This window comes from Octopus sinensis, linkage group LG3, assembly GCF_006345805.1.
Source record: "Octopus sinensis linkage group LG3, ASM634580v1, whole genome shotgun sequence".
Classification (NCBI taxonomy): domain Eukaryota; kingdom Metazoa; phylum Mollusca; class Cephalopoda; order Octopoda; family Octopodidae; genus Octopus; species Octopus sinensis.
Genome location: NC_042999.1, coordinates 135,521,769 through 135,547,249, shown reverse-complemented (window position 1 = coordinate 135,547,249; position 25,481 = coordinate 135,521,769). Strand labels below are relative to the sequence as shown.

General features: G+C 37.1%; 1 long non-coding RNA gene across 2 annotated transcripts in view; it reads left to right on the top strand.

The window, feature by feature from the left end:
• LOC118762815 overlaps positions 1–23,454 on the top strand; it is a 24,418-nt gene extending 964 nt beyond the window's left edge. For both annotated transcript variants that reach the window (XR_004998563.1, XR_004998564.1), the window contains exons 2-3: positions 497–939; positions 23,244–23,454. This is a non-coding gene — a long non-coding RNA (uncharacterized LOC118762815). The remainder of the gene's footprint in view (positions 1–496; positions 940–23,243) is intronic.
• Positions 23,455–25,481: the final 2,027 nt, after the last annotated feature.

Here is a 25,481-nt window from a genome sequence, read left to right as displayed (position 1 = left end):
TGTTGTCTAAGAGATGTTATAAAGGTGATGTTCTGAAGATGTGGTGTGATGTTGTGGAGATAAAGTGATGATTCTGTTGCACTGGTGATGATGTAATGTTGATGTTATGTCAGTGATGTTTAGTTTTGTGAAACTCATGTTGCGTTTGGTAATGATGGAGTTGTGTAGATGAAGAAGTTATGGAGATGATGTAGCAACAATGATACTGTGTATGATATTGTGTGAGACAATGTTTGAATGTGGTATAGAGGCTGTGTTGCTTTTATAAGTGATATTGTGGTAATTAGGCTGTAGAGTTGGTGGCGATGATAATGTTATATAGGGGATTTGTGATGGTAATATCGTAGAGGAGTGCTGCGAGGGGGATGCTGTAGGGGGGTATGCGAAAATTTTTGTTGGGGAGAACAGCTTTTGTCCTAGAAGCATTTATTTTTCTGTTTTAGCCTACACTTTTTTTCTAGTTTAGCCTACACTTATTAACATATCTAGTTAATAGGCTCCATCTCTACTCGTAGAGATAAACAGCAACAGCAACAACACCGATGAGGACGGCAGCAACAACAGTAACAACACCACCACCAACAACAACAGTAAGAACATCAAGCTATACTTGTTCGTTCACACCAACTAAAAGTTGTGTCATCTAGTTGACATGAAACTTGAACCAATCTGAGAAAATGAATCAAAATTGGAATTAGATAAAAAAAATGAAGTGGCAAAGCCAACGTAATAAACACCTGCCTCCTTAAATTGGAAGTACTTAAATTAGAAAATATCAGTAAATTAATGTTCTGCTCCTACACATAGAAGTGTGTTGATATTCACTGAAGATGACCTTGCTAAATAGTTAATTGAAGAGAATTGAAGAAAAAAAAAACTCTTAAGCCAGAAGAATTTGGCATGATAATTAGAATAAATATGAAGAGCTTCTTTGCAAAGGTGAGTCACATGTAGTTTAGATATTTGCAGTAAATATTTGGTTACATTGACTCAGATGACTATTTTGCGGAAGTCCTTGACTGTGAAGTGTTTCTTTTTTATAAATTCGAGTGTCTTTCGTTTGCAATAAATAGTTCCTGTTAAGAATATGATAAATTATTGGTTGATTTTAATTCAATTCGCTTATTTAAAAACACTATTTTTCTCGTGGATAAAATTGCATCAGGGTGAAGAAAATTTGAGAGGAGCGACTATTGAAAAATCTATTATTATCTATTTATCAATCAATGTTTAGTGTGTAATAACGTTGTATGCAGCGCCATCTGAAACATGGACATACTGGACAGACCCTGTTCTTATCTATGTACGTTGTGGCTTATTGTCAATAGATAAATAAATACAATAGAGTCCAGTATACTAATTTGCTCAGAGGCCTATAATACTGTTAAGACGGCCCTGGCTTTATGGTATTTATCTATATTGGCGTATAAGTTGTATTGTATTTATTGTTTAGTGTATGATAAGCTGTGTAGTTTTCATCAATGTTTGACGTATAAGATGTCTAGTATTTTTTGATAAGCTGTGATATGCTAAATGAACAACGTATCATCTTATGATGTGGTTTGTGCGTCAAGCATCAAAAGTAAGAAATAGAAACTACATCCTTACGTTGTTTGAATGTCTATGTATAATAATACTGCATTTTTTTATCTTAATATTTTGTGATGACTGATTAAGTAACCATTTGTAACGTAAGAGAAATCAAAGAATTTCAAATGGAAATTGAAACCAGGTTGTGTTTTGGCTCACCAGAACTTACTACACACATTGCGATATTCATTTGTATCCACGTTTAAAATCACATCCTTACTGTTCACTGAAGAAACGTGGAACGCCCAGTGAAAAAGTATTAGATTACTGGCTCATAGATCGTGAGTTCAAATTGGTTGCATTTTTTTCACTTCGACATCCTCCAATGCTACATACTACTATGAAGCCTCAAACCACACAGATAAACTTCAAATCTGCTTAATCAAACGAGGCTGCGCACGAATGTCATCGTTATTCGTACTTCCTTTCTCTACGTTGCTCGAAGAGACATTCCACAGCTCAGTCGAAAATGTATACATACAGACAAATCCTGATGCTTATCTTCTTATCCCTTTCAATGTCGCGTCTATAAACTAAAGATAAGACTGCACATATTAGTGAGAGACATGTTTGCCGATGATTGTTGTGCCCTCGTTTCCTATGGTCCACAGGATGTGCAAAACTTTGATGAATATTCTTGACGGTGTAACCATAAAGTTCAGTTTGAAAATTAATATCCGGAAGACTGAAATTTTTTATCAGCCAGATTCCAATTCAAGCCATGTTGCACAATCTGAACCTGAAGGGTTGGTGCTGGTAGAAGTTGTCCATTTTATCTATTTGGACAGTTCAATCAGTAATATCGGTAGCCTGAGAGAGAAACTAGATAACAAGATGAGCAAATCCTTCTCAGCATTCGGAAACTTGAGAGAACAACTGTGGAACAACATTACACGTCAGCTTAAGTGAGATGCAAAGTTAACTGAACAATATCATTATACACAATATTACATGAACGAAAGTATGAGCGGTATATCTCACACAGTTAAAATAAACTGCATGGGTTCACGAGGAGACAATCGAAACAGCTCATGAGTATCACATGAAAGACAAGATCAGATACACCATCCAAGGGAAAAAGCCAAGTCCCTAACTTCGAAGCGGTATTGATGCAACGAAATCTCTTCTGATCAAAGAATTAAAGAAACTCAGTTGCCAAGATAATTACTCCGTTTACAGTTGTCTAATGGTACTATAAATCAAGATAGACTCCGACTGAGGTACAATGATGTAGCTAAATGTAACATGGGAAGACTGGATATCGATATCAGCAGATGGACTACAAAATCTAAGGCTAGAGTACAATTGAGGCGAACGACTGACTTCTAATACTACAACTATCAACATTTTATTTCGACAGTCATTGTAGTCTGTCGAGGGCTACCTACAATGTGTAACATAATTTAACATAAAAGTCATCCTGTTTTTATCTTTACTAGTTTGCTGCATCCATTTCCACTGACTCATCCCATCTGACTATCCTCCCTTCTCTCTTCATGCATCTCGCTTTTCAGACACTGCGCTAAACACTTTTCCCCAATAATTTCACCTCAATCCTTCTGGAATTTTCTCCTCCCCTTTGAGCTTTTACTCCACTACATACATTAGCCCACAAATGTTCAAGCTGGACATCACTCTCACCCGTCTCAAAGTTACCTCCGACTATATCATAAAATCTCGCATTCTTATAAATATTCTTCCGCCCCTTTTTACAAACATTCTTAGAAGTATCTTTATAGTTATCAAAACATAATTATCGATTTTTACCGTTTATATTCAACTGAATTTAAAATTTCATATAGAACAAATAAGTTATTATTCTCTGTGATATATAATATGGCTGAGAACTGTCCAAAAATTTCATAGAGTTAGAGAGATGATTGAAATTAAATTGCATTAAGACAATATTTCTAACTTTGCTTTAAAGTAAATTTGGTTATCAATACTCAAGAAAATTACGTAACCTATCATACAAAATATCAATTACAATTAGGACTCCTCATACAATTAATTATAATCAACTTGTCACAAATTATACAGTTATATAATTGTTTCTAATTTTGGCACAAAGCCAGGAATTTTGATGGCGGTGATGGCGGTGGGGGCGTGAAAAGTTGATTACATCAACTCCAGTACTTGACTGGTACTTTATTTTATGTGGTTATATAATAACTGATAAGCAGCCTGTATGTTTATACACACACACACACAACACACTCCTCCCCCACATATATATGTATATAGAAAGAGAAATTATATATATGTATATGTATATAAATGCATATATATTATGTATGTTTGAATTTTATTTTATACAAGAAATGTCGAGCATTAATTGAAGGGTCACACTTATGTTCAACAACTAAATCCCATGTTTTATTCGTAGAGCGTTCATCAAAAGAGGAATACTCTGATGGATGCTGTATGCTTCCCTGTTCCTTGGACTGTGTGTTCATATATAAATTATATATATATATATATATATATATATATTATATATATATATATATAATATATATATATATATATATATATATATATATATATATATATATTAGCGACAGTGTTAGTATTAATACCGAGGGGTAATATTTATTCCTAATTAAACATGGATGTTCTGTTAGAACAAACTATACTGCAGTTGACGCCATGAGAGAAACTCTCATATTGGCTTTTGATGCACAATACACTCTTGTTTATATTACCAGCGGGCAGATAAACTCGCGCCATCTCCATTATCGAAGGTATCAGAGTTCGTTTTTGATTTACGAAAAGTATTGAATTCATCAGGTTTTCATAAAATACTGAATGTATCAGGGGTTGTTTTTGTTTTCCTTAATCCTTGGATGCCCATCGTCTTTGCACGTTCTAATCAATTACTAATTAAAGTGGCTGGGTATTGCCTTTTGAGTAATACAGTTTTAAATTCTTGAAATCACTTCTTCTGGGTTGGAGGATTGGACACAATTGTGCAGACTCTTCTTGCCATGTTAAAAGGTATATTTATATTCGCATGCTTTGGATACGAAAAGCATACGCTAAATAACAGCTTGTTACTGTCGAAGTACGATCTTTAAGACACCACATTAGCGCTAGTATATAAGTATACGTACATATAGTATATGTAAATATAGTATATGTGTGTGTGTGTGTGTGTGTGTGCGTGTGCGTGCGTGTGTGTGTGTGTGTGTGTGTGTATGTGTGTGTGTGTGTGTGTGTGTGTGTGTGTGTGTTGTGTGTGTGTGTGTGTAGTGTACTGCTTCTGTTGCAGATAACGAATTTTTATTCAGCCGGTCAGCTAATTGCAACATCAGCGATTTTTCAATCATTGTTTTCCTATATAAGTGACGGTGGATTTTGTCTTAACATGCAGTGGGTACTTGCTTCTGATAAAACCTAAAGAGACGCGTATCTAGCAATAATCACCACCACTGCTGGACGGTTTTTGCCTGCTACTAATATAGTTTCATGCTAATACCGTTCGTCTATGAGCGGTATTAACTCAGAACAAATACCGCAGTAAATTAGATTTTACTGTGATGTATCTGCATTTATTATGTTACATAGATTGCTACTTTAATATAATTCAAGAATTTATTTGATCTTCAATTTCTAGAATTATATCCTGTCCTTGTGTAGGACAGTGAACTTTGTAGACAGAGCGGGTTCACGTGATGTCGTTTATTCCGAGACATTAACTTACACTTACCTTTTGTTAAGGAGAGATATGATTTGTTAGCATCAGTTCTTCCAAAAATTCTTCAAGACGGTGCTCCAACAAGGCTGCAGTCTAATGACTGAAACATGTAAAAGATAAAAGATAGTTAAAACAAATTCAATGTTTCAATACTTTTTAATTCTCTCTGTTCGAAATACTAATTCTAGTGCTACTTTATATTAAAATCACTTCGAGGGTTCATACCAACTTTTATTTTCCCAGCTAGCATGTTGTCCTACTATATCACAGAAATTCTAGATTAGAAATGATCTATCAATCTTCGTATGACAAAAACCGTGGGAGTTGTTTTCGTAAGGAAAAATAAATATTGCTGAAATTAATTTCTTTTTAATTGTAAATAAATTGCCCTAGTTAGAAACTACTTAAAATGTTTCATATACTTTGATCAGTCTTTCTCGAGGCGATGGGGAATGATTCCGTTTGTAACAATTTTCATCACTCATGGTTACATTCACAAAAGCTGGTGGAGAAGGCACACCCTAAGTTCTGTCAGTTAAGTTTAAACTTTTCATTGATATGTTCTTACGTTACAACATTATTTACACCCACTAGTATAACCTAACAACAACAACGACAGCGAAGGTCTCATCATATTGCCACTAAACAGTTATTTTGCTTTTTTTAAAAAATATTTATATTCATTCTTTACTGATATGGGTGATAGATTCATCATCACAAGATACACAACCCGCGTTATGACGTCACTAACCTGAATTACAGAAACCAGCAGTCAAGTTATTATCATAACGATGTGGTAACTCCTTTAACGTTTGATACGGAAATGAAGTGCTTGAATCATATTGTTCTAGTTGCTGCGTAATTATGTTATGACGATTATATAACTGTCCATATGAATGAAAATCGTGGATAAGATAAGTTAAGTGAGAACTGAATCTAGTTACAGCTTTGATTCCCATTTATGTGACTGCAATGTTTTACACAAATTGCTACTGCTGTTCAAGTTTTCAACATCCATTCTCTCTTCCTTAAAACATTTATGCCCGCCTGAAGAAAGAAATTAGAACTACTTCGTTGGTCCCCTATCCCGAGATATAATAGCTTTGAACAAATAAGATGACTTCGGGTATAAGCCGGGTATACGTTTTAAAACTGACATATCTCCTATGCAATAATATAAGAGTTGATTTAATAATGAAAACACTTAAAATATAAATTATAGGGGAAAAGAAAAATATTAGTTGGTAATTAATATTATTTTCATTGGCATATTATTTTCATAGGCGCAGGAGTGGCTGTGTGGTAAGTATCTTGCTAAGCAGCCACATGGTTCCGGGTTCAGTCCCAATGCGTGGCATCTTGGGCAAGTGTCTTCTGCTCTAGCCCCGGGCCGACCAATGCCTTGTGAGTGGATTTGGTAGACGGAAACTGAAAGAAGCCTGTCGTATATATGTATGTATATATATATATGTATGTGTGTGTGTTTGTGTGTGTGTGTTTGTCCCCCTAGCATTGCTTGACAACCGATGCTGGTGTGTTTACGTCCCCGTCACTTAGCGGTTCGGCAAAAGAGACCGATAGAATAAGTACTGGGCTTACAAAAAGAATAAGTCCCGGGGTCAATTTGCTCGACTAAAGGCGGTGCTCCAGCATGGCCGCAGTCAACTGACTGAAACAAGTAAAAGAGTAAAGAGTAAAGAGTATATACCAAGAATATATCTAGAAGTATTTCGGTTTAATTGGGGTTTCATTGAAACGCAAACTTTACGTATCGTGCCGAAGTTAGTTATTAGTACAGTAAAACCTCGCAGTACGAGTACATTATGGTACGAGCCGAGACTCGTGCGACTTTTTGCTTTGAAGTACGAGTGGAAATCCGCAGTACGAGCACACAAATCGCCCCATCATTAAGGTAATTCAGTTAATAAAACCAGTTTACATATTTCATTTGCATCCTCTTTTTTGTCATTTTATTTGTAACCACACCTTTGTTTTAAAACCCATAAAAGATTAGTTTTGGGTGGTTTGGGGGAGGCTGGAATTTTAATTAATTTCAATGGGGAGAATTGTTTTGTAAAACGAGTTAATCGTAAGACGAGCTCGGTCAAGGAACGGATTAAACTCGTACTACAAGGTATCACTGTATTTCTTTTTTTACTGTGCCAACTATTGTATCATTTAGTACGTATACCAAGCAATTCATTCGTTAATACTTCAGCTTGTTGGGAAACAGCTGCACTTTGCCGAGGAGACTTTCCTTTTTGTGTTCTTCCTTATTAGCATCTCTTGTTTAACTGTCATCTGTTTAAAAAAGAAACTGACAAACAATCTTGTTCTCAGCTTGAAAAAACGGCGAAATAATGTTTCGACCAGGAAGTCCTGGGTAGCAGTATTCAGTAAGAATTGTGTTTTTATTATATCATCTCTACGCTCTTAGTTGACCGAGTGCTATTCTACTTGTTAAAGTCTTACCACATAATACACACACACACACACACACACAATAAAGAGAGACAGCCAGCCAGCCAGCCAGCCAGCCAGCCAGCCAGCCAGCCAGCCAGCCAGACAGACAGAGACAACCAGCCAGCCAGACAGACAGAGACAGCCAGACAGAGAGAGACAGAGACAGAGAGACAGCCAGACAGCCAGACGAATAGATAGATAGATAGATAGATAGATAGATAGATAGATAGATAGATAGATAGATAGATAGATAGATAGATAGATAGATAGATAGATAGATAGATAGATAGATAGATATGTTTCTTTATTAGCCACACAGGGCTGCACACAGACAGAACAAATTACAAGATAGATAGATAGATAGATAGATAGATAGATAGATAGATAGATAGATAGATAGATAGATAGATAGATTTCCGTAGTATATTCAGGATGACGAAAGAGCCTCTACGTAGTAACTCGACTTAGTAAAAATGATAACCAAAAAAGTTCTCAAATCAAACTCTAGCATTTAAAAGAGAGAACGACATATTTGATTAATGTAGTCATAGATGCACCATAACTGAGTAACAGACGATAAAAGATAGGATAGTCAGATCTGAAACGCCTCTGATGAAAGGTCTGGTTGATTTGGGCTTACATAAGGCTAAACAACATCAACAATACAATTAGCTTGTTGACGCTTATAAGATCTAATGATTCCAGCTTCAAAACTAGGAATTATTCTCATTTTTCATTTGCAATAACCATAGAACTAATATTTTAAAACCGCATAAATATTTATAATTACTTGGTACAATGAGCATACCGCTAAATACTCTCCACACGAGTCTCTTGACTATTCAATGCAACGAAGTTTTTGAAATATGTATATTATGACTATATCATGAACAAATTGTAGCAATACAATTACTGTAAACAACTTGGAATATAAAAGTAAACATGCTTTTATTTGCGTTTTTGGAACTCACCAATTTATTTTGTAAATAAATTATACGAATAAGCTAATGTGTGTGTGTGTGTGTGTGTGTGTGCATCTCTATTTAAATAGGTGCATGTGAAGGCAACTGGTCGAATGGTTAAAAAGTCAGCTTCTAAGTGATGTGATCTCAAGTTCGATCCTAGTGCGTGGTTTCTTGGACAAATGTAATTTATTATAGCCCTGTAAGTGAAATTGGACAGACGGGAAAGATTTGCCTCCATCGGATGGATTATATCTGTAAATCAAAAGTTCAGTCTTGTAAAAAACCGTGACACACTTTATTTCTGCCTGAGAATAATGTTATGAGTACACGTATGTGTATGCGGTATCCTCAACTACATACATGCTAATCCAGTAAGAAAATAATTATGAAACAACGGAATACTCATCGCGGAGATTGACGGTGATTGAGATCCATTTACTTTGGTGAAACATAAGCGTTTTATACGTGTGTGTGTGTGTGTGTGTGTGTGTGTGTGTGTGTGTGTGTTGTGTGTGTGTGTGTGCATCTCTATTTAAATAGGTGCATGTGAAGGCAACTGGTCGAATGGTTAAAAAGTCAGCTTCTAAGTGATGTGATCTCAAGTTCGATCCTAGTGCGTGGTTTCTTGGACAAATGTAATTTATTATAGCCCTGTAAGTGAAATTGGACAGACGGGAAAGATTTGCCTCCATCGGATGGATTATATCTGTAAATCAAAAGTTCAGTCTTGTAAAAAACCGTGACACACTTTATTTCTGCCTGAGAATAATGTTATGAGTACACGTATGTGTATGCGGTATCCTCAACTACATACATGCTAATCCAGTAAGAAAATAATTATGAAACAACGGAATACTCATCGCGGAGATTGACGGTGATTGAGATCCATTTACTTTGGTGAAACATAAGCGTTTTATACGTGTGTGTGTGTGTGTGTGTGTGTGTGTGTGTGTGTGTGTGTGTGTGTGTGTGTTGGCTCGTTGCTAAAAGTATGCTAACGACCAACACCTAGGCGTCAAATAGAGTAGAGATACCAAGAAGGCTTGACTCACCGACAGGTTGGTATTCTCCCTGATAAGCAGTGCTGTCGGAAGGCATGGGCACACTGAACAGTTTGCCAAAGGACCTCATGTGTCTTCTGCAGCATTTCTCAACTGGGTTTCCCCGTAACCCTAGGATTCCGTAAAATATTCCTAGGGGTTCCGCGAGAAAGAGTAAGATAAGCTTATGCTAATTTCATGATCGTAATATTCCTACATATGCACAACAATATTGTATTATAGACATCATCCTATCTAACCTATTATGTTATCGAAAAAATATAACAACCATTGGGGATATATTTAGTGATATCAGTAATTTATGGACACCCTATATATATATATAATATTTACCACGTGAACTACGATGAAAAAAATATGACAAAGATATCTCTCTATATATAAACGGCAAAATGTCTGCGTGTGTATCCTTTATACAAATACACAATTTTTCAGTTAGAGGGCTCGCACTTTCTATGGTCATTCAAAACCGTCCAATGGTGGTCGTGCACATCTTCACATTTCCCCAATCCCCCCGCAAAGCCATTAAAAAATCAATAGAAGTGACTTTTTTTCTGAATTTTCTATCCAAAACTCAATCAAAATGCCCGAAACTTGATACGTCAATTGAATGCCAGCTAGCTGTATGTGATTGGTCGGAGATTTGGACAGTACTCGCATGTATGTGCACACGCACGCAGCTGTATATACATGCACTAGCAGTATGACCCGGCGATGCCGGGTCAGAGTGCTAGTCTTTTATAATTTTTTTTTTGTGCAGAGGTTCCTTGAGACATGTAATTTATTTTAAGGGTTACGCAAGGGTAAAAAGGTTGAGAAACACTGGTCTAGGGGGACAGTTCTTATGTATGTATAAATCGAGCCCAGTGTATTGAGTTGTCCAGAGGCTTATAACACTGTTAAGGCGGCCCAACATTGGTACATAACAGTAAATATATGATTCGAAGCCAACTCATGATTATTTACATTTCGAAGAAATTGCGTAGGAAGGTTAATTTCCACATTTATATATTGATTTAAACATCTGGCGTAGAATTATAAGTCTGTTACATAGCTTCGAAATACATAAAGAATCTTGTGGGTGAATGTGGGTGAAGGCTCAGAAAATAAATTAATCGTTCTGGGCTGTCCGGAAATGCATAGGAACCACAGATTTGATTCAAGAATGACAAGGAAAAATGTATAATTTAAAAAATGATGATGATGGTGGTCGCGGTGTGATATTATTGCTGTTGCTGCTGCTGCTGCTGCTGCTGCTGCCGCTGCTGATAATGTTGATGATGACGACGACGACGACTAAGGTGGTGGTGATTAGTGGTGGCGATAATGATGATATTAATGACGATGAAGATTGGAGAAGAAAGGGATAGTGGTGATGACGATGATGATGATAATATTGATGATGATGATGTTTGTGGTAGTGGTGGTGGCGGTGGTAGTATATGGTTGGTGGTGTTGTGATGATGATTGTGATCATGATGACGACGACGAAAACGACGATAATGATGCTGAGAATAATGATAATGATACTTAATAGCACAATTATATAATTTAATTTTGATGATGTTGAAAAAGTAGAAAACGGCGAAGAAGATGGCGATGACAAAATATCACTACAGATGCCGATGATGATGATGAGGATAATCATGATGATGATGATGATGATGATGATGATGACAACGACGACGACGACGATGGTGATGATGATGATGATAATGATGACATCGACGATGATGATGATGACGACGACAGCGACGGTGACGATGACTGCGATTACAGTCATCATCACAAACAACATCGGCGACGATTAAGGCGATGTTGACGACGACGATGACGACGACGACGACGATGATGTTGATGATGATGATGATGATGATGATGATGATGATGATGATGATGGTGATGATGATGATGATGGTGATGATGATGATGATGATGATGATGAGGAGGAGGAGGAGGAGGAGGAGGGGGGTGGTAGTGGTGATGGCCGTATTGCTGTTGCTGCTGCTGCTGCTACTGATGATGATGATGATGATGATCATCATCATCATCATCAATTATATAATCATAATTGTATCTAGAAATGTTGATGATGTGCAAATTAATGAGAATGATGAAGAGGACTCTGTCGACAACGACGACAGCAATGATGCTGACGACGACAACACCATTGACACAGACGACATCGACGACGACGCTAACGACAGCGCTGCTGACGACGCTGACGAAGACGACGTCGACTATGACAATGACGATGAATATGACGGCACTGTTTTACCTTCCTCTCTGAATTATGCAATGAAAATTTCTGACCTCGAATCCTTCAAAATATCTATATTCTATCTCTATCTAAATATATCTCTATTTATCTTTCTTTTACTTGTTTCAGTCATTAGACTGCGGTCATGTTGGGGCACAGCCTTGAAGAGTTTGGATCTAGTTAGTTTCATTCACAAAATGAGCCCCCTTTAATTTTTCTCAGATAGCTTTCAATTTTGATGTATCGGTGCAACTGAATTTTGATTAAGATCAACCAATTACTTTATCTCGTAAATTAAAGAATCTGATGTTATTTGGAATTAAAATTGGGAAATTTGCGTAATTTTAGCCAATCAACAGACAGCGTGCCGCAATTTCGCTCTGTGTTGATTCTTCACACCTTGAGATTCTTTTCAGCCACATGTTTTGTTTTAATTTTTCTGTGTGTTAGTATATTACATATTTTTCTGTGCTTCTGTGTGTCAGTATTTTTCTGTGCTTTTTTTTGTGTTAGTATTTTTACATATTTTTCATTTCATATATTTCTGGGACAAATTCTTTGCTGACCAGTGTTATTCTTATCGTAGTTTACAAATCCAAGCATGAAAACGCTACTCAACTTAGGAGTTAGGGAGACACACACACACACACATGCACCTATATATTAATGATGTACACAAATGCATGACAGGTATACATAAAACTGAAATACGCATAAAGTAAACATGTGCAAACAAATATGTTAATATAACAAATTTTAAAATGTAATAAAACCATACAATCAATGAAAAGGCAAAAGAAACAGTAAGATGATACATGTTGATTTTATTAGGTATTTCTGTATATTTAGAAACCTACAATGAACAGGTCATTTCACAGACTCTAAAACTATAAATGTCAGGGTACAACCTTAAAGTCGTCAGAGCTCCGCTAAACGCAGAAAATTCCTGCCTCGCTATTGGCTAAAAAAATACAGTTTTTTTTTTCGATTTTTAAACCTCTAACTTTTTCCTCCAAGTTTTTTCGCCACGAAATCATACCTTCATAGCAATAACACTGGAAAACTACATCATCATAGCCGATTTTTAGATTTTTTTTTGCTTCCTTTTAAAATGTGCATATTTTGTGAATCGGTTTAACTAGATCTAAGAGCTTTAGTTAAACGAATCAACCTCAGTACTTATTTTCTTAAAGCCTGGTACTTATTCTACTTATGCTGAATCGATCGGAACGTAAGCAAATCAAAACACACACACACACACACACACACACACACACACACACACACACACACACACACACACACACACACACACACACACACACACAACAGAGTTATTAGTGTGGGATTATAAATCCGGGCAAAATAAGCTCTCTGTTAATACACCAGGTTAACAATATTGTTCATATTAGTGAAGAACTCCGCGTATTCTTGAGGCAAGGCCCGTCACCATTCTATATTGTAAATCTATAGTTGTGCTCCAGTTATACTGATTTTTACACTAAGTGATATACAAGACAAGTCACAAATAATGGTCATCGCATATCTTTCTTTATTGTAGTAAATTTGACTTACAGCTGTTTCGGTAGTCATTATAGGTTCGTTATTTAGGCTTAACAGTCGACACTTTGATCGTTTGAGAAAAAGTGAACGATCTAAAAACTTAATGCTACTTTCGTCAGAGTCATTTCTGGTTATAACAAACCAGAACATTGAAGGAATTGTGCAGGCATGGGTGGTGGGGGGCAAGAGGAGCAATAAGAATCAGTATTAGGAGTGGAAGAGAGATAAAAAAGAAAATGGAAGAGAACATAAAATATTTAAGTCAGGGATCCTATTTTATTCTGGTGGATTCCCATAACCATTCGATGTTCAAAAACTAGTCTTTTTGAAACTTCTTTCAAGATTCCTATTTTGTTTTTCGCACATTAATTTGTTCAGGTTGAACTATTGCTTCCGCTGTGACGATCCCATCTTTTTCTTATGTGCAAAGAACCTGGGATTAGATGATCAAAATTGTTATTTTTCTTAAGACACAATAGAACGTAATTTCTAGCAAATTTAGTGATCATATAGCAGGTCAGTTGAATTCAGTGGCGGTGAAAGCAGTAGCTGTCTAGCAGCAGCAGTAGCAGTAGTAGCAACAGTAGCAGCAGCAGTAGTAGTAGTAGTATTGGGTGGCTATTGCAGATAAGAATCTGTATAATTGGTAAGGAACTGAAACAGTCAGAAATGGTTGCACTAGGGAGAACATTGTGCTAAATAACAACAACAACAACAACAACAACAACAACAACAATAATACTAATAATAATAATAATAATAATAATAATAATAATAACAACAACAATAATAATAATGGCCATCCCTCCTAGGGTCACCTCCTTGACATTGTTAAGTGGTGTATATAAATCTTGTTGATAACTATTATTGCTACAGTGACAATTATTAATTGCTACTACGAACTGACACGGTGACGAAGCAGACTAAATCAGTGGTTTTCAACCAGGGTCCATGTCATATTTTTTTAAAGGAGCGGAGTCCATTCGGGATCTACAACGTTTTAAGGGCCCTGAAAACATTTTGCCTTAGATGTTTGAATTGGTATGTATTGCAAGAAACAAATGTTTTTTCCCAACATTTACATAGTTCAACCTATGGCCATTTTCATCGACTTAACAATGATATTTTCCTAATGTATAATGCAATGGTGCCATCTCACAGAAGTAAAGTTGTCCTCTCCTCGCCATCTGGCAATGCATCCTTGAAGACCTAGTTTCTGTCCAAGCATAGAAGAACCTCCATCTGTACAGCTTTGATGGATCCAAATGTGTTTGTTGAAGGCTTGTACGAAATTCACGGAATATATCTGTCCTTTTTTTGAGCCATGAATGGAGCGTGAGAAATTCTTCGTAAATCTGGAAGTCTGGCATGATTCTCTTGATGAACAGAGCTAATTGCTCTGTATCGGTAATGTTTTTTGTACTGTCAAGGACGACAGAGTAGTAAACACAATCTCTCGATTTACTGAGAAGCTGGTCATATAGATCACTAGGTATGCATTCAACTTGTCGAGGTACTGTCATTGCTGACCTGTATTTTCTTAGCTATTTGTTGAATGCTTGAACAATATCATTCTTTAGTGAAGAATAGCCTGTTATGGCAATAGTATGTTTCATGATTTCTCCATCTAAATACAGCTTCATGTGGCAAGCCAGAGGGTAGCTAATCTTGTATGGTGCCATTGTTACATCTTTGGAATCACTTGTTTGAAGAAATTCGTTTGTTTTGTGCGCGCTGACTTTAAGAACTCCTTTGTAGTAAATTTATTCTGCAGAATGAATTTTGTAGTGACTCTCAGCATTAAATGACTTCAAACTCTTTATCACAAGAGGTCAGAGAAAGCAGTGTGCCTTGCCGTCATTTTCAATCACGAAATATTTTACCCTCCAATTGGCTTCAAAAGCACAGTTCTCTTGCATAAGTGTATGAGCTTTCTTCGAATGTGGTTTCGCCAAGACAGTGGGTGATAATCAATGCGTCGATGAATAGAATGAATAATTGCTGAGTGGCTTCTCGCTTTACCAACGCCGGTAATCAAAGGTCAAAACACGCACAGATGAATAATGCTCATTTACTGTTCTGTGATTGGTCTATCTGAATAACCGTTTCTTACTAGTGTGTGCGCGTTTGTGTATCCCGTTGTCTACGCCAAAGCCGTCGCAAGCTTGAGCCAGTGAATGAATGAAAATAGTGCGATTTCAGTTAAAGATGGATCCATGCTTGAAATTTTTCAAAAAAATTTAATTTTGGTACCAGTATTTATGGATATGCATGAGGACATTCTAAACATGGGCCGGGGAGCTGCGGTTGAGAACCGCTGGTGTAGAGACTCCCACGTTGGGGCGAAGCAAATATTAATTTGTAATATAGATACGAGGTCACAAATTTTTGAGAGTACATTCGATTTAATTGGACTCCATTAACGACTGGTATTATATTATTGATCTTAGAAGAATATAAAACAAAGTTGACTTCCTTTGGGATTTAAACTCTAAAGGCAAGGTAATGTCTCTAAATGTTGTAAAATATTTAGTGTAGCAGCTATCATCGTCTCCCTCTCTATTGCCATTGTTCATATAATTACCAGTATTGATATCGTAGAATGACACATAACTGCACATGTTTTAACTGATAGAAGTGAAATTTGAAGTTGTACATGCATTTTTTAAAAATCCTTCGTAGAGGTGGCGAGTCTCGAAATCAAAGTCACGGACTTTCACACATAAATTTTGGTTTCATTTTTGTGAAACTATTGGTTTAAAGCAGAGGTCCCAACCACTAGGCCGTGAATAGTTTGGTATCGAACTGCGCAGAAAGAATAATTTTTGAAGTTTTATCTCTATTTCATAGACTATCGCAATCTGTATGGTGTTTTTGAAAAATGGATACTTCCGTCTGTGCTTCTTTTCCTGCACTTGTCTAAGTGAAAGTTTTTTTTTCATGTACCGATCGGTTAAGCCTACAAACAAACTGTAAGAATAACAATAGCAAGTGATCTCCCGATGCATGATAAAATTGCTTTGTGTGATGCCCCCCCCCCCCAAGAAAACCTTGGGGACCGTTGTTATAAAGAACTTAATCTTGCTTATCTTGATTCTGAAAGGATTGATAATGCAAGACAGCCTCTGTCAATATTGACGTATCCTGACAAGCTCGTGATGTTGATTTTTTTAAATAAAAAGTATTAACTGCATCAGTAAAAGGAAATGGTTTGTATTTTTATTTTACAAAATAGCGTTCATACCAGCTGCCAAACGGTTGTTGGAGCTGTCATTGCAAAGAAAGCCCAAAAGCTCACTTTAAACTTAAACTTACGAGGCCTAATCATGAAACATTCGGAGCAAAGAAATAGAGTTGTTTTTAAGTTTTGCGTTTTAGAAATAGTTTTCCTTCGTAATAGCAAAGGAAATGGTACATTATTACAGATGGTCTATATTATAGATGAAGCTACTTTTAAGAAATCACATATAATTTCAGTACTTATGTTTCCAGTCTGTACGTCAATATTACATTCTTACCATGGCGGTAGATTGTTGTTTTCATTTAAGCCAAGGTTAATATTGATCGAGCAAATCTAAGGCTAAAAGCGTTCAAGCTGTAGCCATCCCTTCTTATATTCAGATATAGACTGTGTAAGGCAGTGGTTTTCAACCGGGTCCATATGACCCTTGGGGTCCGTATAAGATTTTGCTGTTAAAATTTACGTGCAATAGATTGCTTAAACACCTACATTACACAAAATATATTAATTATTTTTTATTCAATTCGTAATAATATGTAATTATAAAAATATAACAGAATTTTTTAAAACATTGAATGGCTATGAGGCTCCAGTCGAGTAAAAGAGGAATCAAAGTGATCCATAGGCCAAAAAATGGTTGAGAAACATTGGTTTAGGATAGTATAATCCAATGTGTCTTTACTTTAATGCAGTTAAATGGAACTAGTGAGAGTTTTGACAGTTAATGCTGGTTCGGTGGTACGACCACGTAAAAGCTCTTTCGGGGGTTCAAAGGGCTATAGACTGGCAGAACTGGGAGAGCATTGGACAAAATATTTAACAGTATTTAAATGCTGAGTTCAAATACTGCCGGTATTTACTTTGCCTTTAAACCTTCCAGGACCCATAAAATGAGTACCGGTTAAGTACTGGGTGCATATAATTGCACGCACACACACACGCACGCACGCACACACACACACACACGCACACACACACGCACGCACACACACACACGCACGCACACACACACACACACACACCACACACACACACACATATATATATATATAAATCTTACTTAGAAATGGATGAGTGGCGATGCATATACATATGCATATATGGGTACAGGACGTCACAGGACGTAAACAACATGAAATACGCAAACATGGAATACGAACTTTTTTGCGAACAACGAAAGAAACAAATGGAAAACAAGACAAGCACCATAAAAAAACGACCCTTCATCAGTTGTCGGCTGTTTTTCTACTCTGTATTTCGAGCAATTGACGACAAGATACGTCTTCGACAAAACAGTTGATATGTTTGTTGCTTGTTTCGTTTTCCATTTGTTTCTTTCGTTGTTCGCAAAAAAAGTTCGTATTCCATGTTTTCGCATTTCGTATTTCCTGTTGTTCACGTCCTGTGACGTCCTGTGCCCATATATGTATATGTATATACATGTATATGTAAGTATGTATGTATATGTATGTATATATGCTATATATATATATATTATTCATATTATTATATGATTGAACGCCACGCATCTATTTCCAAGTAAGTTTTATCTTAATAATTCCGATGCGACACTTATTCTATCTCTTACTTTTTCTCTTTCCCTCTGCCCTTTCATTTCCTCTCTCTTCCTTTCTCTAATTCTTTTTATCTCCCCTTCTCCCCCTTTCGTTTTTTTCTCTCTCTCTCATCCTTTCTCTAATTTTTTCCTCTCCCCTTTGCCATTCTCTCTCTCTCCTTCTCTCTCCCCCCACTCTTCCTCCTTTGCTCTCTCGTTGCTCGTACGTGACCATCGGCCATTTTTTCTTTCTTTCCTTTCGATCAGCCGCAGGGATATGACGCATTCTTGTCTGTCTCCTGTCAGAGCTTGTTCCTCCGCGTTCGTCAACTCACCTCATTTAGGCTTCGCAACCCTTCCTGTTTGTTTTCAATGTCCTGTTTGTTACCAACTTTGACCCTCCGCAAAATCCCAAATTTTATTCAATTTGCTTTGCGGGAGCAACTGTTATGTCGATGACGTATCTTGTCGTGAATTACTCGAAATACGGAGTAGAAAAACAGCCAACAACTGATGAAGGGTTGTTTTTTATGTTGCTTGTCTTGTTTTCCATTTGTTTGTTTCGTTGTTCGCAAAAGCAGTTTGTATTCCATGTTTTCGTATTTCGTATCTCCTGTTGTCTACGTCCGTGTGGGGTCCTGTGGGGATGTGTAAAAGGTATAGTATATATATATATATATATATGCATATATATATATATATCTATATATAGATATAGATATATATATATATATATATATATATATATATATGATATGCATATATATATATATATATATTTTTATATGCATATATATATATATTATATATATATATATTTTAAAAAAAAAGACTCCGCCGGTTACGACGACGATGGGTCCCAGCTGATACGATCAACGGAACAGCTTGCTCGTGAAATTAACGTGCAAATGGTTGAGCATTCCACAGATACGTGTACCCTTAACGTAGTTCTCGGGGATAATCAGCGTGACACACAAGAGTGACAAGGGCTGACCCTTTGAAATACAAGTGCAAACTCATTTTTGCCAGCTGAGTGGACTGGAGCACGTGAAATTAAAGTGTCTTGCTCAAGGACACAACGCGTCGCCGGGAATCGAACTCACAACCTTACGATCATGAGCCGAATGCCCTAACCACTAAGCCACGCGCCCTCACATATATATATATATATATATATATATATATGCATATACTATATATATATATTCTTTTATTCTTTATTTTTTCAGTCATTTTACTGCGGCCATGGTTGCGGAGCACCGTCTTTAGTCGAACAAATCGACCCCAGGACTTATTCTTTGTAAGCCTAGTACTTATTCTCTTTTGCCGAATCGCTAAGTTACGGGGACGTAAACATATCAACATCGGTTGTCAAGCGATGGAGGGGGACAAACACAAACGCACACACGCATATATATATATATATACACACAACGGGCTTCGTTCAGTTTTCGTCTACCAGATCCAATCACAAGGCTTTGGTCGGTCTGAGGCTATAGTAGAAAATACTTGTCTAAGGTGCCACGCGGTGGGACCGTACCCAGAACATGTGGTTGGTAATATATAATGTTTGTATGCATATATGTGTGTGTGTGTGTGTGTGTGTTGTGTGTGTGTGTGTGTGTGTCTTTCGTTTATACAAAACGTCGTTGAGAAAACTGGAAAACAATAATATATATACCAGTGCTTCACGAACGAAATCGCTCCTGATATTTGTTTTGCACCGAGTTACAGAAACTTCCTTGTCATTCTTGCCGTCATCTATGCAATGAGCAAGTGGCAGGCCCGCTAGAAAATCTTTAATCGGCGATTTTATAGTTCTCATATTACGATATAAAGTAAATAAATACCTACGATACTGATACTACTACTATACAATATAAACGTCCAAAGCCGCATAGGAAAATGTCACCAGACTTACGGCAATGAGTCATTCATCAACAAACTAGGTTATATACATGATATTTCTTTTTCCTGCCTTATGCTTTTTATCTGCTGAAATGATAACATCTGTCCGACAGAAAACATCTGTCCAACCGTTGCCATTTAAGAAAATGCCAACAAAGTACTTCTTCCTATAAGTTTTTTTCCTCCGTGTGTGAAATTGCTCACGATTTTGTGGATATTATATCAATCCACAGAAACTCAAATTAAATATTATTTTCATTGCTCTCAACAATCTAGGCGTACTTCAAACGGTTGGACTTACACACAAAAGTAGAAAATAGTTCTGGCTTAGGTAATTTGCATAATTTAAACAAAAAATTTGTTGTGTCTGGGGAGAGTCATACTGCCTTACTCACCGGTTTAATTTCCACTCATTTTTTTTTTAGGTCTTCCAAAAATTTTCGTTGCTTTTGCAACCTTGTGAATGGATGTTGACTCTGTCTATGCGTGCTTGTGTGTTTGTCTATGTATGTATGTATGTATGTATGTATGTATGTATGTATGTATGTATGTTGTATGTATGTATGTATGTATGAATGTATGTATGTATGAATGTATGTATGTATGTATGTATGTATGTATGTATGTATGTATGTATGTATGTATGTATGTATGTATGCATGCATGCATATATGTATGTATGTGGTGTGTGTGTGTGTGTGTGTGTGTGTGTGTGTGTGTGTGTGTAATTGTGTGTATACCTCTGAATCAACACAAAAACGAATTTAAACAAAAATGAGCTAAAAGAAATAACTCAAAATGGCCAGTGGCATGTAATTGAATAACATAAGCAAGTGCAAGTATGCCAAATACTAATATAACAAAAATTCTTGATTTATATGCATGTTTTTCTTCGAGTCTTATTTAAGTTTTTTTAAGAGTTCAAGCCGGCTGTTAACAAAGCGACTAGACTTTTTGAGTTAAGAAGAATTCCCGGTGCTTGTAAATATGGGGCTGAGTTGGTGTGTTGGGTGAGCTGTCGATGCACACACCCATGTGTGCGTCTCTATTTCACCAAAAAAATCTCAGATGGAGAATCTTTGGAATGTCTTACAGATTTTTACTGTGCCTCTAACAGATTGGATTTGGAGAATCCGCCTCAGTTTCTTTTGCGCTTTTTCCGCGAATCCAAGTGTTCCTAGGTTTTTGCGTAAATGTGTTGGTGCATGACCTAATGCACCTATGATGATAGGTACAAATTGGAATTCATAATCAGGGCGCGCAAGCGTGTGTGTGTGTACGGAAAAGTCCCACACGTTAATCTCTCGTATAATGATTGTTCGGAGAATATTTTGACGATAAGGATAGTGACAATGTGAATGGTGACAATGATGATGGCAACAAAGATAACAATGATGGTGATGATAGTGATGGTGAAAAACCACTATTATAATGATGATATTAACTGTAATGAGGAGAAGGGTAGTTAGTAGTGAAGAAAGCAATTATAAAAACGATGATGTGTGGTAAGTAGCTTGCTTACCAACCACATGGTTCCGGGTTCAGTCCCAATGCGTGGCACCTTGGGCAAGTGTCTTCTACTATAGCCTCGGGCCGACCAAAGCCTTGTGAGTGGATCTGGTAGACGAGAACGTAAAGAAGGCCGTTGTGTGTGTGTATATATAATATATATATATTCTATATATATATAGATATATATATATATATATAATATATATATATATATATATTATATATATATAGATGTGTTTGTGTGTGTCCCCCTCCATCGCTTGACAACCGATGTTGATGTGTTCACGCCCCCGTAACTTAGCGGTTCGGCAAAAGAGACCGATAGAATAAGTACTAGGCTTACAAAGAATAAGTCCTGGGGTCGATTTGCTCGACTGAAGGCGGTGCTCCAGCATGGCCGCAGTCAAATGACTGAAACAAGTAAAAGAGTAAAGCGTAAGAGTATGTTGATGAGATAATATATATTGACAAGGATAATAAAAGGAGAGAAGGGTGGAGCGATGACCATGATGATAATGATGACGATAATGATGACGACAATGAGATCGTTATTGATGCTGCTGCTGATGACGATGATGATGAAGATGATGATGTTAATAACTTTGGAGAGAGAGGAAAAAGACTATGGTGATTACGACGATGATAATGTTGACAGTGATGATGATGAGGAGGAGGAGAAGGAGAAGGAGAAGGAGGAGGAGAAAGAAGAAGAGGAAGATGTTAACGAAGACGACAACGACGACGATGACAATGACGTTGACGATGATGACGACGACGACGATGATGACGTCAACAACAATGATAATGATCAACTTAATGATAATGAACAAAAGGAGAAAGATGGTGGTACTGGTGATCGTGACACCAACCACAACGACGACGACGACACCGGTGGTGGTGGTGGTGGTGGTGGTGGTGGTGGTGGTGTGGTGGTGGTGGTGGTGATGGCGGTGGTGGTGGTGGTGGTGGTGTTGTGGTGGTGGTGGTGGTGGTGATTGTGGTGGTGGTGGTGGTGGTGATGGTGGTGGTGGTGGTGATGGTGATGGTGGAGGTGGTGGTGATTTCCTAATGGAAATATAAGATCGCATACTCATTTATTTATTTATTTATTCATTCATTCATTCATTCATTTATTTATTTATTTCTCAGTAGGCGAGCAACAACTATAATCTGATGGTTATCAGTGCACGGAAGTTGTTACATAAGACCAGCAAGCAGCTGACGAGAACAGCAGAAAAGAGGAAATACGCTGCCGACAACATTTTCCATTCATCTTTCTCTATCAACAAATAGCTTCATTACAAATGCTTCTGTAATGAATACTTCTTCATTTATTACGTCTTCGAAAAACTTAGAATATGAATCCATTATGTTTATATGATTTATTTACGACTTATTAACCCGTCTCTGTGATTTACACTTTTGCAGGTTAAATCAGTACCCTAGAAATGATGTTAGACTCGGACTAACAGCTTCAAGGTTCAAACACTCGGATCAATATTTACGTCAACTTGCAACAATTTATTCCATTACTTCATACAATTTCTAACGAGCAACCATTCCACTAATGAACCAATTCAAAGTCACTAAAGTTCAGTGATTGATTATCGATTTTGTTTTGTTGCCTAGCATCATTCTATTGTCTGAGTGTTTCCGGTACAGACCGGATTTCAATTTGAATAGAATTTAATATATAATGATGAAGTGGCCAATGACAATATGAGTGGGTGTGAGTGATAGTGCGTGTGTATGCCTGTGCATGTATGCGCATATGTATGTATGTATTTATGTATGTATGTATGTATGTATGTATGTATGTATGTATGTATGTATGTATGTATGCAAGTATGTATATATGTATGTATGTATGTATGTATGTATGTATGTATGTATGTATGTATGTATGTATGTGTGTATTTATGTATGTATGCACCTATGTATGCATACATCTACCTACGTATTTATGTATGTATGTATGTGTGTGTATGTATATATGCATGCATCTATGTATGGAGCAATGTATTTATGTGTAGGGGTGAGGAGGGAGAGAAATAAACGGAGAGAGAGAAATGGGGAGTGTGTGTGTATGTGTGTGTGTGTGTGTGAGAGAGAGAGAGAGAGAGAGTGAGTGAGTTGATAAGGAATATAACTACAAGTAGCAACAAATTTAGTTTCTAATTTAGGTGTAAGACTAGTTTAATAAAAAGTGTGTGCAAGCAAGCGCAAGTATAGCCGTGTAGATAAGAACTTCAGTTCGCAACTACAGGGTTTCGGATTCTGTCACACTTTACGACATCTGCTGCTGCAGTCGTGGGTTGATTAATGTCATGTACATAGAATTTGGCACTCGGAAACTGTGCTGAAGAGGTGTGCCATCTACGTAGGCAAAGTGGAAGTTTTTAGAGGCTCTCTCACGGCTTCAGATCTATTTAGCCAGAACCTGTCCCATTTTTTCCCCTTTTCTTGTCGTTTAAGTAACTGGGAGTACCTCCTGAACGAACGGAAGGTTGTCAGTCGCACGGTCACCAAAACAGGTCAGTACTTAGTCTAAAACTATAAATATTCATTATTGAATATAAAAGTATATACTTTCTAATTCTTAGTATTCTGAAGTTTGGGCACAATATTAGGTGCATTTCAAGTTTAATATACACATACATATAATAAATATTTATAGTCTTAGGTTACCTAAGTACTGTCTTGTTTAGGTGACCATGCGACCGACAACCTTTCGATCGTTCCGGGTTACTTTCAGTTACTTAAACGACATAATATCCGGGACAGGTTCCAGTTAAATAGACTTGACAGAGCCTCTAAAGGCTTCCACTACGCAGATGGCACACCCCTTCAGCAATTTTCGTCTGCCAAATTCTATGCACATGATATTGATCAACCAACGACTGCAGCAGAATTTCTTGTCTACACGGCTATGCTTGCGCTTGCTCGCACACCCTTTTTATTAAACAGGACTTACACCTAAATTAGAAACTTAAATTTGTTGCTACTTGTAGTTATATTTCTTATCAATTCTCTCTCTCTCTCCCTCTCTCTCTCCCTCTCTCTCTCTCTCACTATCTATCTATCTATCTATCTATCTATCTATCTATCTATCTATCTATCTATCTATCTATCCATCCATCCATCCATCCATCTATCTATCTATCTATCTATCTATCTATCTATCTATCTATCTATCTATCTCTATCTCACACTCCCCATTTCTCTCTCCCCATTTATATCCATCTCTCCCTCTCACACTCATGCATAAAGACATTGCTACATACATAGATGCATGCATACATACATACATACTTCCCACTTCACTCTGTTGTTACCATTCCTTCTGATCCTCTCCTCTCTGAGGCGGAGCGCTCTCTTGCCCGTAGGGGTCTGCACTTCATCCCCCTCACTTCATCCAATAGCGAATTTCAGACCTGTGCTCATATTCATAGCTTTGTGCGCCGTGTCAGGCTATATGCACTATTCCACAACACTCTACCTGCATCTAACGAAGAGGTCTTCTTCACCGACCTGGGCTGCCGACCATCCCACTGGACGCCAGCTCCTGGCCAGTTCCAAGCAATCGATCATTTTGCGGGCATCTGCCAACGTGTTGTGGGCCGGTTTAACTTTCGCAGTCGTCCCCGACATCTGAACACCTCCCCA